This window comes from Xiphophorus hellerii, chromosome 20 (genome assembly GCF_003331165.1).
Source record: "Xiphophorus hellerii strain 12219 chromosome 20, Xiphophorus_hellerii-4.1, whole genome shotgun sequence".
Classification (NCBI taxonomy): Eukaryota; Metazoa; Chordata; class Actinopteri; order Cyprinodontiformes; family Poeciliidae; genus Xiphophorus; species Xiphophorus hellerii.
In genome coordinates this window covers 19,021,737-19,038,640 of record NC_045691.1, presented here as the reverse complement: position 1 = coordinate 19,038,640, position 16,904 = coordinate 19,021,737, and positions in this window count along the sequence as shown.

Here is a 16,904-nt window from a genome sequence, read left to right as displayed (position 1 = left end):
TTTTCATGACTATTGACATTGTAGATTCACACTGAAGGCATCAAAACTATGAATAACACATGTGGAAATATGCACTAAACAAAAAAGTGTAAAACAACTGAAAATACCCCTTATATTCTAGTTTCTTCAAAGTAGCAACCTTTTGCTGTGATTACTGCTTTGCACACACTCTGCATTTTCTTGATGAGCTTCAAGAGGTAGTCACCTGAAATGGTTTTCACTTCATAGGTGTGCCCTGTTAGGTTAATAAGTGGGATTTCTTGCCTTATAAATAGTCATGAAAATAAAGAAAACCCATTGAATTAGAAGGTGTGTCCAAACTTTTGGTCTGTACTGTATATATACAGTATATATATATATATATATATATATATATATAACATAGTCCGACATACCAAAATATGACCAAAGTGAAAATAATTCATATAAATAACATAACAGAAGCAGGCAAAAGAAACATTTTTCCAAATCAATTTATTTCAATACAAAACATTAAACTTTAACAAAAACTGTTTTTTTTTTATTCAGTGAAGTTACTCACAGTGAGTAAAGTATCCATAAGTTTTATTCAAATAAGAGTAGCAGTACTGCACAGTAAAATTACTCAAGTACAAAGCACAGCATAGTAAAAATATGGCTGAGAGTATTTCTTTTTCCAAATAGTTATTGTAGTAAGGAAGTAATTGTAACTGTAACTGTAACTGGTTGGTACTTAACTCTGATATTAGCCTATAGGACTCCTCTGAGTTTCTACAGAATGAGACGCAGAGGGACAATGTCTGGGTTTCCATGTGGATCCTGAAGTGAAATGAATCTTGCTGAAGCTCCAGTGAAGCATTTCTAACTTTGTTTAAACATTTTCTCAACACCTATTGCCTTTATAATAGCAACCTTCTGGCAGCACATCAGTCAGTTGATGTTACTTGACTTCATATTGAAAATTCTCCGTGTTTGCTGAGATGTATTTGCAGAACTATCCAAACAAACAGCTTCCCTCCGTATTAAATGCTTCAGTGTGTGGGTAGATTTTACTCATTTTCTGAGTATTTTTGTTCACACTTGTGAATTTGCGGGTTGGACGGCTCTGCTATGATGTCAGCAAACCGTCCCTGTGAGCAGCAGCTCTATCGCAGCAGGAATCTGAGAAAAGGAGGAGGGAGGAGTCCCAGGAGGAAGAGGAGGACATTGGAAGAATTGTTCCTCTGAGTGACAGTCCTTTTAGGCTTATCTCCACTCATTCCTCTTCTAGCAAACCAGACGCAGGAGGAAAGAAGAATAAGTAGCTCTTTACTCCTTGTCTTTTCACATTCTCTTTCTTGTTGCAGCTCTTCTTTCGTTCTCAATCCATTCTGGTTTAATAGCAAACATCCTTTCTCCCTCTGCCGTTCACAGTATTAATTACCTTCAGTACGATTAAAACTGTTCAGGTGGGCTCGGCTTGCAGTCTACAAACATTTATTCATGACCGGCCAAATATGTTCTGGTGAAACAGTTAGGATTGTCAATGTCAGATTATGGTTAGGAATCAAGGTGAGGCTTTCAAACTTATGAAAATAGTGCTATTTTTCAAGCTTGGTAGAGGGAGCATCATGCTGAGGGTCTGTTTCACTGCCAGTCATACTGGTGCATTGAAGAAGGACTACCTCCAATTTCTTCAAACTGGTTTTGGAAAGATGAAAGCAGGCTGACATGGACCTCAACCTTTATTAAAAATATATATATAAAAGCTCTTATTTTTATTATTAGTTAATTATTTAATTTCTCTTTAAAACCAATAAAGTGTTTTTGATTTGTATTCGAAATATCCTGTTTTAGCTGAATATTTAAAAAGAGTATGGTGTTCCTCTGAAGTTTGTTAGGAGACATTGATATGAATATGTTTTTGTTCAGACTAATATCAGTGACTTATGTGTGTATACACAGCTCTGGAAAAACTTTATAGACCACTTAAAATGATCAGTTTCTCTGACTTTACTTTTTGTTGGTAAATGTTTGAGTAAAATGAACTTTGTTCTTTTATTTTATGAACTACTGACAACATGTCAGGCAAAAATGTATTTATTTTCAGAAAATTAGAAATGGTCAAAATAACAAAAAAGATGCAGTGCTTTCAGACCTCAAATAATAATAATTAAAAGGTTCATATTCATTTATAAATAACAACACTCATGTTTTAACTCAGAAAGAGTTCAGAAATCACTGTTTGTTGGAATAACCAGGTTTTCAATGGAGTTTAGTCCAGTGGTCTTTTCAGAGAAAGAAATTGAGATTGGTCCTTTATGAGAAAGCTGAACAGAGTCCTAACTTCTTCACATGATTGTATGTTACTCCTGTTGTGTTTGACTGCACAAACAAAATATGCCACCTTTGTTATCTTGCTGTGGTCACTGGAGACTGAAAGCGAGACTGAGACTGCATCCACATTTTACATGATAATCATCACATGTTAACCTTTATGAATGACCCTACACTCCCTATTCTCCTCTATAGTTTCCTATTAGACTCTGTCCTCCTCTTTCCAGAGATAAGACAGCCGAGATGTTTCCCCCCTCAGTAACCCCGTCCTTTCTGCTGTTGACGTCCAGGTCAGCCAGGAGTCAAGGGTCACCGTCTGAGCTCCTGAATGTTTATAAATGGAAACCGGTCTCTGATGAGCACAGCTAACAGATATTTATAAAGAAACAGAGAGTAGAGGTGGCTGGGTTATTGACAGGGTAGACTGCAGAGGAAGAACAGTTTGAGGCAGGGGAGCTGGAAAAGACTAATTAGCAGCTATTTCAGTGATAAATGGAGGCAACATTAATTACTAAATTAACCAGTGGGGATGTGGTTAGGCTGCTATTGCACTCTTTTAGCTTAGATATGTGTATTTTGACAAAATTATTTCCTCTGAAGTTGTTTTATTTGAGCAGCACCTTTCTTTTTCTATACAATCAAGCTCAAATCTTTCTTTCTTGTTTTTTTTTTTATAGACAGATCCAACATTTACAGCAGATTTTTGATGACATAAACCAAGCTTTGCCCATCTGACAAGCTGGATCGCACTAATGAGCAAAGACTCAGATAGAATCACCCAAAGCCCCCCTGAATGCTCTCAACACTTTCAGGCAAATATAATTAGCTATGATTAAAATGGACATTGTTTAATTAATACCCCTGCAGCCCATTCAGGCGGCTTTTTCCATTTCCGGCGCAGCTTATCTCCAAGCCTCCCATCAGCTGCACATGTCTGTCAAGGTGTTTTGTTCTTTCCGTGTGTCGTCATAAATCACACTCATGACTGAGGCTCCATGCAACACCCACTGCTGCAAATTAAGGTCTTTAGTGCTGATAAATACATCTGAATAATACAGAATCGTTTTATTGGGCTCGTACATTTTTTTTTTTTTTAGATTCAAACAAAAGTGAATGTTTCATAAAATCCCCCACAAAATGGTTCTGCTGAGTAGTGTAGATTTAATAAAATTAGTGTTGAAGTGATTCTAATTCTTTAAATAATAAAAATTTAGAGTCATAATTTAGTTCACATTGGAGCTTGTGAATTCATTTTGGGGATTTTTAGTGAAGTGTGGTCATCATCCCTCCTAATTTCTCATAATTTTAGACCTTCTGAAACCAGATATTTACATACGCTGCTTACGATGAGAGATAACTTTTTTCTCTCACAGTGTTTGACTTTAAATCAAACTGTCTTATTTTGAATCAGGTAGGATTCCCTATTTTAGGGGTGCCCAGGTCCCGTCCTGAAACGTACAGGTAAGTCTTCTCTTCAACACACCTGAATCAAATGACTGGCTCATTGCAGGCATCTGCAGAGCTTAATGAATGCTGCTGAGGGAATTCAAATATTTGATTCATGTTTTTTTTAGCACAAGGAATCCAAAAACACAAAGCAGTTTATAAGTTAAATTGACCTGTTTCTAGAGATTTTTGATTCGGCTTTCAAAGCAGCTTCTCAGATTTTTGCTGCACATTTTTCTACTGCACTGATAAGTTTTTTTTGCAAACGTTCACCCATAAACGCATATTTCCTATTATTTTCTCAGCATATCAAAGAGGCCCATTAGCCGATCTGCCGACAAAACAGATTTAACATGCAAGCTCTTCTACACCATAATGGAAAAATAGCTTTTAAGACGTCCATTGTTCTCCCATCATCGCCTGGTTGTTTGCATATCTTTTCCTGTCTCATTTACACAGAGAGAGAGAGAGAGAGAGAGAGAGAAAAAAACATGCAAATTAGTGCTGGCACCTCAATACAGAAATGTATTGATGTACTGTTTCCATACCATGGCGCACACACACAACACAAACAACGGTCTGTTTTCAGTGGCATTACCATCCTCCTTCCTCTTTACTTACTGATGGGGTTTGTGGGGAGGCTTCGCTGATGGCTAAAGAATAACAGTCAATCATTACTCAGTTGGGCTCAGCAGAGTCCAGCACTTCAGGTCAAAGGTCACCTGCATGAGCACCTTGAAGAAGATCACAGAGTTTTTTTTTTATAAGTTGCCATCGATACAACTTTGTCTGTTAGTCATACTCACACATACAGTGAGAGGTAACAGACAGGCTGATTATTATAAAAGTTATTTGTAAAAAAAGAAAAGAAAAGGTTGTTTTTCCTGAACTCTGCATAAAGAGTTTAATTGAAAACACTAAAATCTGAAAAGATGGAAACTAAGTTTGTGAAAAAATAAAGCATTTTTATCAGACAATTTTTAGGCAGCTTGTTAGAGATAATTGTCTTTTTCACATGTATTATAATTTTGGTCTGTAACTTTTACCTCAGTCTTTGTGAAGCTTTAATGTCTTGTTGCACTTTTAGTTCATGTTGTTTACTCTTGTGAATAAAGAAGGGCCCTTTCTAAAAGGTAATTCAGTCGATCAAGTTTGTTTGTACTTAAAATTATGAAACTCGTTGTGCTTTACTGTCCAAAACCTCTGTTGCTCAGAGTCACAAACAACAATTAAAAGCATAAAGTGTCAGTTATTGTTGCTTGTTTCTTATAATTAATGTTGGTTGTGGGTCTTTGACCTCATCTATAATCAAATTAAGTATGAGAATCACTGCTGTGGGGTTTCCTTCCAGGGTTGCTGCCATCCAGTTTGATGGGCTTATTTGTCCTGGCTGAAGAAAAGAGTACACCATGTTTCATGGTGGTGATGCTGTGTTCAGGATGATATGTAGTATTTTGCATGTAGACCAAAAAAAAAAAAGCAACATTTTGATCTCATGTTGACAGGGAACCTTCTCTCCCATGTTTTGCGTGTCCCTTGCTTGTTGCAAACTTTAACTAGGACGTCTTGTGGCTCTTAACTTAAGGTTTCCTTCTTTTTTCTTTTCCATAAAGGCCAGATTTTTGGAGTGCGTGAAAATGAAAACCTTTGCCTATTTTCTCCTGAACATGAAATTTGCCCGCTTCTTGTTTCTCAAGATAATTCTTTTTATTTTACAAGTCGCATGACAAATCATTAAAATTCTAGAAAGTCACAGAGATGCAATCAACACAATAAAATGAAGCAAAATGAAACGAAATAAAATAAACTGCTTTATTGGGGAATGACTTGGGCATGAATAAAAACATCCCAGAATATTTTCCCTACTTTCACAAATTTTTGCTTACAAAATCTTAACTATTTCATCTAGTTATTCCTATATTTAAGTACATATTCAGAAAAAGTGGAGAAAAAGTCGTTTTTCTTTAATCCTAAAAATATCCAGCACTGATGTCCTCAGCAGAGCATGAAGTTTCGCTATTGTAAAAGGATAGGATGTTCATTTTAGATGCTGTGCAGGCGCAAGTCTCCTTCCAATAATAACATTAAGAGCAAACAGCTATGTATTTGAAGGAAAGGCCTGCAGCTCTTCCCTTTCCAGGGTTCTGTTACTTCTGAGTGCTCTTTGGACTAAATAAATGAGGATTTAAAACTGTGGGGTCTCACAGTGAAGCTGCTGCTGGTGGGGGTCATGTGACGCAACTTACACTCTGGGTAACCTTGAAGAAGATGTCTAGGACACATTAACTAGTCGACTTGGATCTTTGTGGTTGTTTTGCGGCCTCTTTAAATGTCTTCAGGATGCCCATCTGGACAGCTGAACTCCAGAGGTAGATGTTTTTTGAACATTAATCACCAAATCAGTCATAACAGAACCAGAAATACAACATTTCAAGCTCCTTCCAGAGGAGTCAGTGTGCAACCAGTCATGAATAACGTCACATTTCCCTGAGTGCCACCAGTAGGTCGAGGTCAAATACTGTTTCTTCTTATTTGCTCTTTCTTTAGTCGATGTGATGCTATTAAAACACAAACCTGCAGTAAAAAGATAACAACTCGATGGTGATTGTTTTATGAGTTTGAATGTCTATTTATTAGCAGATAGGTTTACCCAAAGATGACTTCAGTTCAGAAAACCCAGCACCGTCATTCAAGCTGCGTCGCTCGGGTATCTTGAAGGAGCAGAGTGAGTGATGGAGATTTATAGAGGATCTGACACAGCAGACATGTGTTGCCGCTGTTTATGTATCTATGCTCACCCTCTGCAATCTGTGTTTATGAAAACAGTGGCCTGCTGCCAATCAGATACGAGCTCTGGGGCTGGGACAAGGACAAGTCCTCTGAGGGAACAAATAGAGATGGAGAGACAGAAAACAATGAAGAAGAAAAAAAGGATGGAGACATCCTTGAAATAAATAAAATCAGCTTAATGTAGGAAAAGTATCCTGTCATTACTGGTGTTGCGTACTTCATAGAGGAATCCTCTTCTATGTTTTTCTCTCTAGTTTTTTTTGTGTATTAGTTTAATTGAGGTTGTTGACATGTCCTAAAACTACTTGACATTATATGGACTCACATTGTCTCTGTTTTTATACTATGCCTGTCAAAAGTATTAATACAGTGATATGCCTACAATGTATTTTACTGAGATTTTATGAATTAGGCAGTGCATAAAATATTTGTTAGTCACAAGCTTTCAATTCACTGATTTTGTTTGCAGAAAATTTTGACACTGTTGATCTGGAGATGTCAGAGTAAAAGGGGCTGATCTAATACATGAAATCCCCCAAAATATTCTGAAGTTTGTGGTTGTTACATCACAACATGTGCAAAATGTAAGGGTGCTTTTGTCTTTGGCAACGATCAAGGGATCTTTTCTGCTCAAAGTTAAGAGCCTAATATTTCCCTTCAGGATGTTATAAATTAAGTTATTCTTTTCTAAGATTATATAAAATCCAGTACTAAGCTTGCTAAAAACATTGTGTTTCCTAAAACCGTAATGTTTCTACATCCTGCAGGTTTTCCTGCGATGACACCCTCACACATGTGCTCCAAGTTTATTTCAGCTGTCCTTGATCTGTTTTGGCATATCAAAGACTAGCAGAAGGGGGAAAAAAAAAAAAGCTTCCCCAAAGTTCACATTTCAAATATTTTAATTATTTGCTGCAGCTTTCATTTATTTTTCTAATAATCCCCTGAGGTTGTTGGAAGATTGTTTACTGTGTTTGATTTGCAGTCCTGCAGCTTTGACTTCAAGCGTTAATTAACCTCCAAATGAAGAAATCCTAGCAGACAGAGAAGTATGCGTCCTCACTCGACAACTGCAGAAGTGAGCAGGCATGCAAACTGGAACAATGGAAGGGAGTTTTTTCACCCTGATTCTTCTTCCATCTTTCTCGTACACATACCAGACATAATGCAAGTCTTCCTCCTCGTTCCTTTTGTGCAACAAAGCCTGACTCAATCTCGGCTGACTCGATCTACAGATTCTTTGAACTTCTGTCGGAGCTATCTGTTTCTAACTCAGAGCCGGTTTTTCTCCCCTCCTTTCTTTCTGTCAGTGTCTCTCCTCTGCTCCCCCCCCTCTCCTATGTGTTATTTCCTTGTGGGGCTTTTTGTTCATTTCCTACATAGCCGGTGAAACATTCCATTATTTTGATATATATGCTCTCATTAGCTGTTCAGTTTAATTAAATGAGCCCATTCATATGAAAATGGGAAGCTGATAGTGATTTCCCTCCCTGGCAACTATCTCTAACCTTACACAGCAACTCTTAATTAGAAACCTGCTTGATTGACGCAAAGCATGCATCATTCTCGATCATACACATGCATGCCTAAGCGTTTTGGGAAACAATATGATTCACTTCTTATTTAAGTCATTAAAAAAAAGGTAAATTTTATGTATCTTTTTTAAGGTATTTGATTTGCTGAGTTTTTAATTGCTTTCACGGTTGGATGTATTTATGTACATCAGCCTTATTTACCAGGCAGAAGCCTCTTTACATCCATTAAGGAAGTGGATCCAAACATCTAAAATCACAGACTTTTCTGAGAGCCTCGTTTTTATTTTAACCTTTCTTTGTTCCAACATTTTCTCATTTTACCAAATCTGTGATTATTACGGGACTGAAAAGACTTACATCAGACTTTTCTATCACCATCTGCTTCATTGTACATGCCTGTCTGCCATATCACTGCCTCAGGATTGCATATTAATCATCAGGTGTGTGTACATAACAGCATTTAATAGTTACCCACAGCAGTTTGGAGACAACAGAGGAGCATAGAGCATTCATGGGTGACAGCAAACAGGAGATGCATGCTCTGACAACGTAAAACAGGGCGTCCCATTCTCTTTTATTCATCTGACTTCACAGCTGTGCATTTCAGAATCAAAAAAACTGTTTATCATGTTACAGCTTTAAAGCAGGGTTAGGTGAAGTTATAAAATCCCAATTTAAAATCCTAAGAACATTAATGGAGGGTGCTGTAGATAAATGGGCTTTGACATTTACCCAAGAACTTATTTTTTTGGGTAGAAAGAACTTATTTTCATAATTACTTAAGAAAAAAAAAGATATTTTGTCTTATTATTAATCAAACATTCACGTAAAACACAGCAAACAAACCATTAAGTAAGAGTATTTAGACTTCATGTTACTTACTAAGTAACATGGAGTCATGGTAACTTGAAGTGTATCGTAGTTTGGTTCTTCAGATGAAAGGGTCTCATTTTTAAACAGCTAACCTGGCATTCTTTTGGTCAGACTATGTGGATGGTGAAATTTAATGGAGGATGGGGGTTTGAGAAGCGGTCTACCCTGATGTCAGGGCCTAAGGCTTAAGAGTAGTTTCCCATGGAAATGAGCCATTATAACCGAGGATTTATTTATTTTTCTTTGTCTTCTTTTCCTTGTGTGCAGAAGTCAGACAGGCCGTTAGGGAATGATCTGAGGGACAGGTCAGACGGCCCTGAAGGAAGCCCAGCCCATTTGCTAAATTTCATAAATGGGACTGCTGCGCCAGTTAGCATGGTTGTTTTATTTCATCAGCAATATCTGGAGGGGGTTGGGTGTCGTATTTGCTTCCGATCTGCCCAGACAGCTAAAAAGAGTAACCAGATCCCTATGTGACATTGTTAGGGTGAGCTCCGGAGTTGCAGCACTGAAATCACTGATCTCTTCTATTCTGCTTTGGTTTTCTGTCTCTGCTTTGCACAACTTTGTTTGGACCCAAAGCATGCATGTGCAGGCTGGTTTTAAGCACATATAACTGGAATATGATGATTAAACCCTGGCTTAGTGTATTAAACACAATTTTGCTTCAAAGTTCTCCTGTTCTGCGCTTTCTTGAACTATATTCTCCTCTGCAGTGCAATAACACAGAAACAGCCAGGACATGTCTTTGATATGCACAATTTCCTGATTCAAAGTTAAAAGTAATTATTCAAAAATATACATCTTTGGTAATGGTCCACAATATGCAGAAACATATGATTGTGCTTCCTTTCTATAAGACACAGTTTTATTTACATTCACCTCAGAGTGTATGGATACAGTTTTACTATGCACTCAATAAATGTATATATTCATTTTCTATTTTACCATCATATTCTTTAATTTTACTATTAAGTTCTGTAATGACAACAGCTAAATAAAAAGATTTTTCAGTGTCAATTTTTAGCATTTTTAAGAAATTGGAGGGTTGATTTTAGCCATTTGTGAGCTCATCATATGGAAAGGGTTAGCTGACTGGCTCACTCATCTGGATGTAGTTTTGACTTATGGAAGTATCCCGAGTTACTCATTCATTTTCAATGTTGAGCTATGTTTTCCCCGCCCCTCTTCACATTTCTAATAAACTAAAAACCACACACAAATATGGACACAGTGGGTCTGTTTACTTTCTATTTTTGTTTTAAAGGAAGCCTCTGAATGACTCCTCCTCATTTTTTTCCTGCCTGATGGCAGTGTTAATTTTAGTAAAAGTATTTTAAGAACTTTGCAGTTTTTTTTTAACAATGCAACCCTTGTGAATATGTTATCACCCCTAGAGCAAAAACGGCAGGTTATTCACACTATGTCTTTGTTATGAATGTTTTGTTTTGGTATCCGTTTCTAGGAAACGTACGCAGGTAGCTAAAATAAGTATAATTTATACAAGTTTAAAGGAAAAGTAAGATTACACAGATACATTTGATTATTTTAGGTTGAGTTTCGTAGACAGAAATGTCCTTGATGCTAGCTAAACTTGAGAAGTTAGATGTCATTGAGGAACCCCATGTTCAGAACCAGCATGGCTGTCACACAAGACAACACAGTGAAAGCTAAAGGTATAAACAATTTCTTAGTAATTTTGACGGTTTGTATCTCCATAAAACAGTGACACTCATCTGCTGCTTCTGTACGGCTTCTTCATGACAATGTTCCTTTATTGTTTGAGTGCCTAAGATAAAGAGAAATATATAAATACAACTTGTATTGCAAAAAGCAGTTAACACAATAATTAGCAAATCCCAGTGATATTTATTGGTTTAAGCTTGACCAGCAGACAACCACCACCACCAGCATCAATTCTAGAAACAAAGATAAATATCCTCCAAATAATCAAGCTAACAGCTAATCAAATTAGCTGAAAATCTAAAGTGAGTTTCAGCCATATTAAATCAAAAGAAATATTAAAAACATAATTGTATTTAATTTCAACTTCTGTTAGAAAACATTCAACCCCAAATGACATTTGAATAACATTGTGTTATATTTATAGAAAAGTTGTTGGCTATTTACAGTTCGACATGTACATTAGCGAGAAAGTTATGACACTAATGTAGTCACTAAAAGAAAATATTAGACGTAATCAGGCAGAAGACATACCTGATTCAAAACTAATGCCGTAAAAGAAATAATAAATACATTTGCATCAACGTCTTTGAAATTTTATTTTATAGTGGTAGAAATCTGCTGTGGCACTTTCACAGTTCTCACTAACTGTTGACTTTCTGGTCAGATGTAATCTTTGCTCAAATTTAAATGGCTGCTGATAACTCGACAGAGATTAGAGTTATATGAAACAAAAAAAAATTGTTTCTTAAACCTCTTCCTTTGTTCTTTTTCAGTTTTGTTTATTTACACTTCTGAAGCAACTTTCAGATATCAGCTTAGACATTAGACAAGTGTTGTTTTGTTTTTGTATTCATGAGTAACCTTATCCTGTAATGTGCAGCTTTTATGTACTTTCCACTTTAACAGCACTTATCAGCACAGGTTCTAAATTATGAATTTGCATTTTATTTATGTGCTAAATTTAGCACAAAACATGGATATTTGTATCCAACCAACAGCCAGACTGTAAACATACACAGCCTATCCCGGCTCAGATAAATAGGGAATAGTTCCTGTTATTTTTATGAGGATGTACAGCAAACAACAGGAGTGTGTGTAAAAACTAAAGGTACTCAGCATGGCTGCAAAAAACATTACCAGCGACCAGCTAAGGGTCGCTTGAGTTTATTTATCAAGGATTATGTATCGATATTTTTAAAGTAAAGGCATTTAGAATGTTTTTTAACACAATGTTTGATATAAATATTCCACTTATCATCATCTAACCTTTATTTATTGAGGAATTTCATTGACAATTGTTCATTAACAACTCTTTCTTGACCAAGTTGACTCATTCAGGTTCTCTGCATTTATTCTAAGAAAAGAGAAAATCAAGTTGCTGGTTAACATCAGTCCACCAGCTTCTACCCCACAGTTACTAACAGCAACAGAAAAAGGGGGAGGAGCTGTCAGTTACCGGTTACTACGGTAACCACCAACCGTCAAAGCAACATAATAGAACTCAAAACACCAATAAATGCCTGGAGAAACAACTTGTTGATTAAACAAAAATGAATTCTAAGAATAAATAAACAAATTTTGACAAACTTCATATTTAGGATAATGTTAAAATAAAACCCTGTTACATATATGCACGTGAAACCCCGCCTTCTTAATTCAAATTGGTCAATCATCTCAGCCTTCTAGAGTGGAGGGGGAATAAGGAAACAGACGTTCACATACTCTAATGTAAATATTATTTATCAATAAGAAAATATCAGGAAAACATCTTATGTATGCAAGTGTATTTTTCAAGATGGTTTATTCTTTTAACTACTTTAGGTCTCAATCAATCTCATACTTCCGACAAAAGAGCTGGGTTTGAGGCGGGCCTCCTCTTCAACACGGACCCAAGATGGCTGCCTCAAAAGACAAACCCACACGGTAACAAACATTTCATCAGTACGCTGACAAATTAAATGTTAACATTTACCTGAGTTTGTTGTTCTTACTAAGTTTCCTCTTAGGGGGGAAACAAAGAAGCCTGATTTGAAGAGAAAACGTATATTTTATAGCAAACTTAAGGTAGGCATACATGCTTTTTTAATTCTCACTTACCTCTAACGTGAGATGGTCATGTCTTTTGTATGTGCTTAAAAAGTGAGGTAAGTTGACTGTCTGGAAAAAATCTCTCCATGTAAATTAAGGGTAAAAATGTCTGTACGTGTGTAGATAGCCATCCACATAATTGGTAGCACTGCATAAGTATACACATGTAAAAGTTTACAATCAGGTTTTCAATCACTTTGATGCATCTGTCTATGCCTCCAGACTTTGAAAACTTTTCAATATTTTGTTCTTGGATCCAACCATGTGGTAGCTGTTGTTATTCTAATGAGCTATGTCGAGTTTTAATGACATAACTCCCACCTGGAGAAAGAATCTGTGATCAGGCATTATGAGGGCCTGCTGCAGAGATAAGGCTCCCATTAGCTAGGCTTGATGATTTCATGGCTGCTGCTGCAACACCAAGAATGACAGCCACTAAAACTGCGCTTTCTGAGACGCTCAACTTCCTCTTTTAAGGGGAGCCTTCTGAGATTGGGTGAGGGGTATTATATGTGGGTCAGAAGCCGTCTTAAATAAGCAACAAATGTTAAATCTGCCTGACATCTTCAGTATCCATTACTGCAAAGAGCATGGCAGGGAGAAGAAAAAGCTGGAGTGAAACTGGTAGACGAGGAGATGAGATCAATAGAGGCAGAATAGGGGATTGATTCAGGGTCTTAGATCTTTCAGATTAGTGGCTCGATTAGAGACAAATATGGAGGCTCATTCATATGACCTTAGCAGTGACAGCCTGAACTAAGACGCCATAGAGTAATTACATTCAAACCCCAATATCCCTCTGATGCTGGAGATTTGTAGATGATTACTGCAGGACAAAAAAATGTTTGGATGGCCCAGTTTTAAAGAATGCTGGTGCACTGTCTCCTGATTTTCTGTTCTAGTTTTGCTCCACATTTTATTTTACTCTGGGTGTTCAAATTAGATCTTTACCTTGACCCCTGAAGGATTTGAGTATTTAAAACCTTTACTTTCCATTGTGATTCTTATCTAGTGGAGAAAGCTGCAGGGAAGTTAACATTTTACTGGAACATGGGTTTTGCAGATGACCCCAGGTGTTCGTTAACAATGGGAGCTTCATGTCATCTGAAAGTTCCAGTATGAAAACTTGGCTCTGCCTCTACTGATGCAAATATAAGCAAATGTACGTTGGGGTGTTATCTGTTGGTGCTTGTCTGCAAAAAACCGGTAGGGCTAGTGACATTGCAGCGTGACCTCAAGTGATCTGCAAAGATCTTCTTAATAACAATGTCAGATTAGAGTTTCATACGTTGGTCCTGTTTTCTGGACAATATAGGAATAAAACAAACAAAGAAAAAAAATCTACATTCCTGACTGAGAAGTCATTAATAAACTATAGCAAGCAATAATCTAAATTTGTTTACGTTTTAGTGTCACTTCTTTTAGTATCTCCCAGAGGTATTTTGCTTTATATTTTTGTGCTCCCATTTCAGCTTTCTTGTTCTATGAATGGACCTTCAGGTTAGTTCAGACAAACTTGGAGTCTCTTTAATGTAACCAGGTGAAAAATGGGTACATGTCAAATGTATTTTGTAAACCACGTTTTGCTTTTATTTCACCGACTGGTTGTAATTCTTGTTTTTGTCAGCATGTGGTGCTGTTGTTACAGAGAGGTCTAAAATTACCGGAAGTAGAAAAAAACCTCTTGTTTATGTACCGTGGCACTCTAACTGGTAAAACGGAAGAGAAGGACATTTTTTGAGCCGTTGGAGAAGACGACTCTATGGCCACATGAGCGAAGGATCCAGGTGTTCAATAATTAATGTTTCAACTGAATTATCTTCCGTGGACAAGGCTACACAGATGATGCTAATGTCATGTTTTCCTGTTTGTCCTGTTTTAGAGGTGCCACTGCCGTTTGTTTATATGCCGTTGTTAGATTTCAGCTTTTATGTGAAGCTGCGTTGCTACTCTGTTGAGTGCTAACAGCGTTGCTAGCCCGCCATTTCACTGAAGCTAAGGCTTTCTACTGATAAAATACGGGTCATTCATTTCTCCATATATTGAACCTCATTCTTTAAATTTTTTTGCAACTCGGAGGGAAAAGTGTTTTTTGAAAATAAAGAACCCATTTTATTTGAAGCTCCGTGTGCTGTATTAATCCCGACTTTATTTACTTTATGAAATGTTTTTTGTTAATTTAGCACAGGTACAATATCTAACATCTGCCTGTTCTTATCTATTTGCTTCTTTGTTTGTTCTAAGGTTTATCTCCCCTACAGCCCTTATTCTCGTCAATTCATTGATGACCTTTGATGTCAATTATTCAAATATTGTAATTGATTTTTTTTTTTGGCTGATGCATCTCATGCATATAGAAGTTTATAAGATTATTTTGAGAATTATCAGGGCACTGAATTATCAGCTTTGAATCCCAGTCTGGTGGTTTTCTGCATAGGGTTGGCATGTTCCCTCTGTTCATTCTTTCTGGGTACTCTGGCTTCCTTCCATAGTCAAAACACATGACCGTCAGGTCAGTCAAATACTCTAAATCAAGGGTGTTCAAAGTTTTTGTCAAGTGAGACAAATTCATGAGCTCAAAAGTACTTGAGGGGGCAAAAAAAATATATATTTTTAAAGATATTTAAGATTTAAGTTTTTAAAAGATATTTTAAAAACTACAACCACCAATATATATATATATATATATATATATATATATATATATATATATATATATATATATACAATATTTAGCAACTAGAATTAATTTGTAACCATAACTGGTCAAAAACCAGAAAATGTGGTCTGACTTAATGTCAAACAGTGAAAGCAAAAGTTTGTCTTTTTTTATACGCCGTATGTGAATATCTGGTTTTACTGCATATTTCCACTATGAACCAACATTGCTGACTTATCGATCAGTCAGATCAAACTACCCATAAAAACACTTTCTAAGATCCTGTTTCAGAAACTGTTTATTGTATTGACTTTGTTTATCTTCGTTTAGAACCAAAGAACATGAATTTACTTTCAGATCCATAGGATTCATGTAGTTGTTCAATCATTGTTGACGTGCAAGTAATGACACCGACAGGGATATTAATGATTGGCAGTCAAATTTACTGTTGCCGGCACTGATTCAACTCTAGGAGATACAACGGTAAACACTCACAGCTAGAATTAGCATCGAGGGAAAATAAACTCGCCAACAGTGAGTTTATGTGACAATTTTTAAATTAAATGAATAAATTTGGAAGCCTAATTATTTTTGCTGCTTTGAGCTATTATTCTCTCTGGAAAAGTGAGGGATGAGATGGGAGAAAGAGAGGGAGAAATGATCCCAGTGAAACAAATGGAGATGTATTTGCTAACAATCCTGTTGCCAAAAGGCATAACTTTATTTTCCTCCGCAGTCATCAGGCTGGCACCAAACAAAAACAAATGCAATTAACCTTACGTGTCCTCTTTAGTTCTTTGTTGCTCAGATACAGTTTTGTGTTAACTCCGAAATGAGTACTTTAATGGCAGAACTTTAATGTTAAATACAATAAATAAAACCCTTAATCTGTATATGTCACTATTACTAACCACAGCCCGTCAGTCTTTTGCACTTTCAGCCCCACACATGGTGCTTTTGACTGAGTGTAATTCAATCAATTAACACTAATTCTCTCCTCCTCCCCTGTTTTCCTGCTGAACTTGCCAGGTCATATTCTGTGGCTCATGTGTTGGACCGAGGCCTCCCTCTCGTGTCTGGGAGGATGGGGTGATGGGCTCCCTGGGGACGGGCGGCTCGGTCCGTTGCAGCGGGATTCAGTTTCTCCGAGTCAGGAAACAATCAAAGACGTTTCATTTCTCCCGCTGTCTGTCCAACTCTATTCGCTTATCTTTTTTTTTTTTGCCCTCTTTGAAGCCGTCACTTTCCTTCCACATTCTCGGGGCTCTCTATGCCCCTTTATTCATTTATGTATTAAGAGACAGAAATGGAGGGAAAGGAGATGAATTCAGACCACAATTTGTTGTGAAATTGATCTCGAGTCTTTAATGTGTCTTTATGGACTTGTGGTCAAGAGAAACTGTGCTGCTCACACAGGTTGTCTTGTTGATTTGAAATAGTTTTGATATAAAAACTGAAAAGCAGGGATCGCTAAAGCGTCAGGAACTTTCAGTTTCATGAACTCTGGTTGGTGAACTCCGAAACTGGTGACT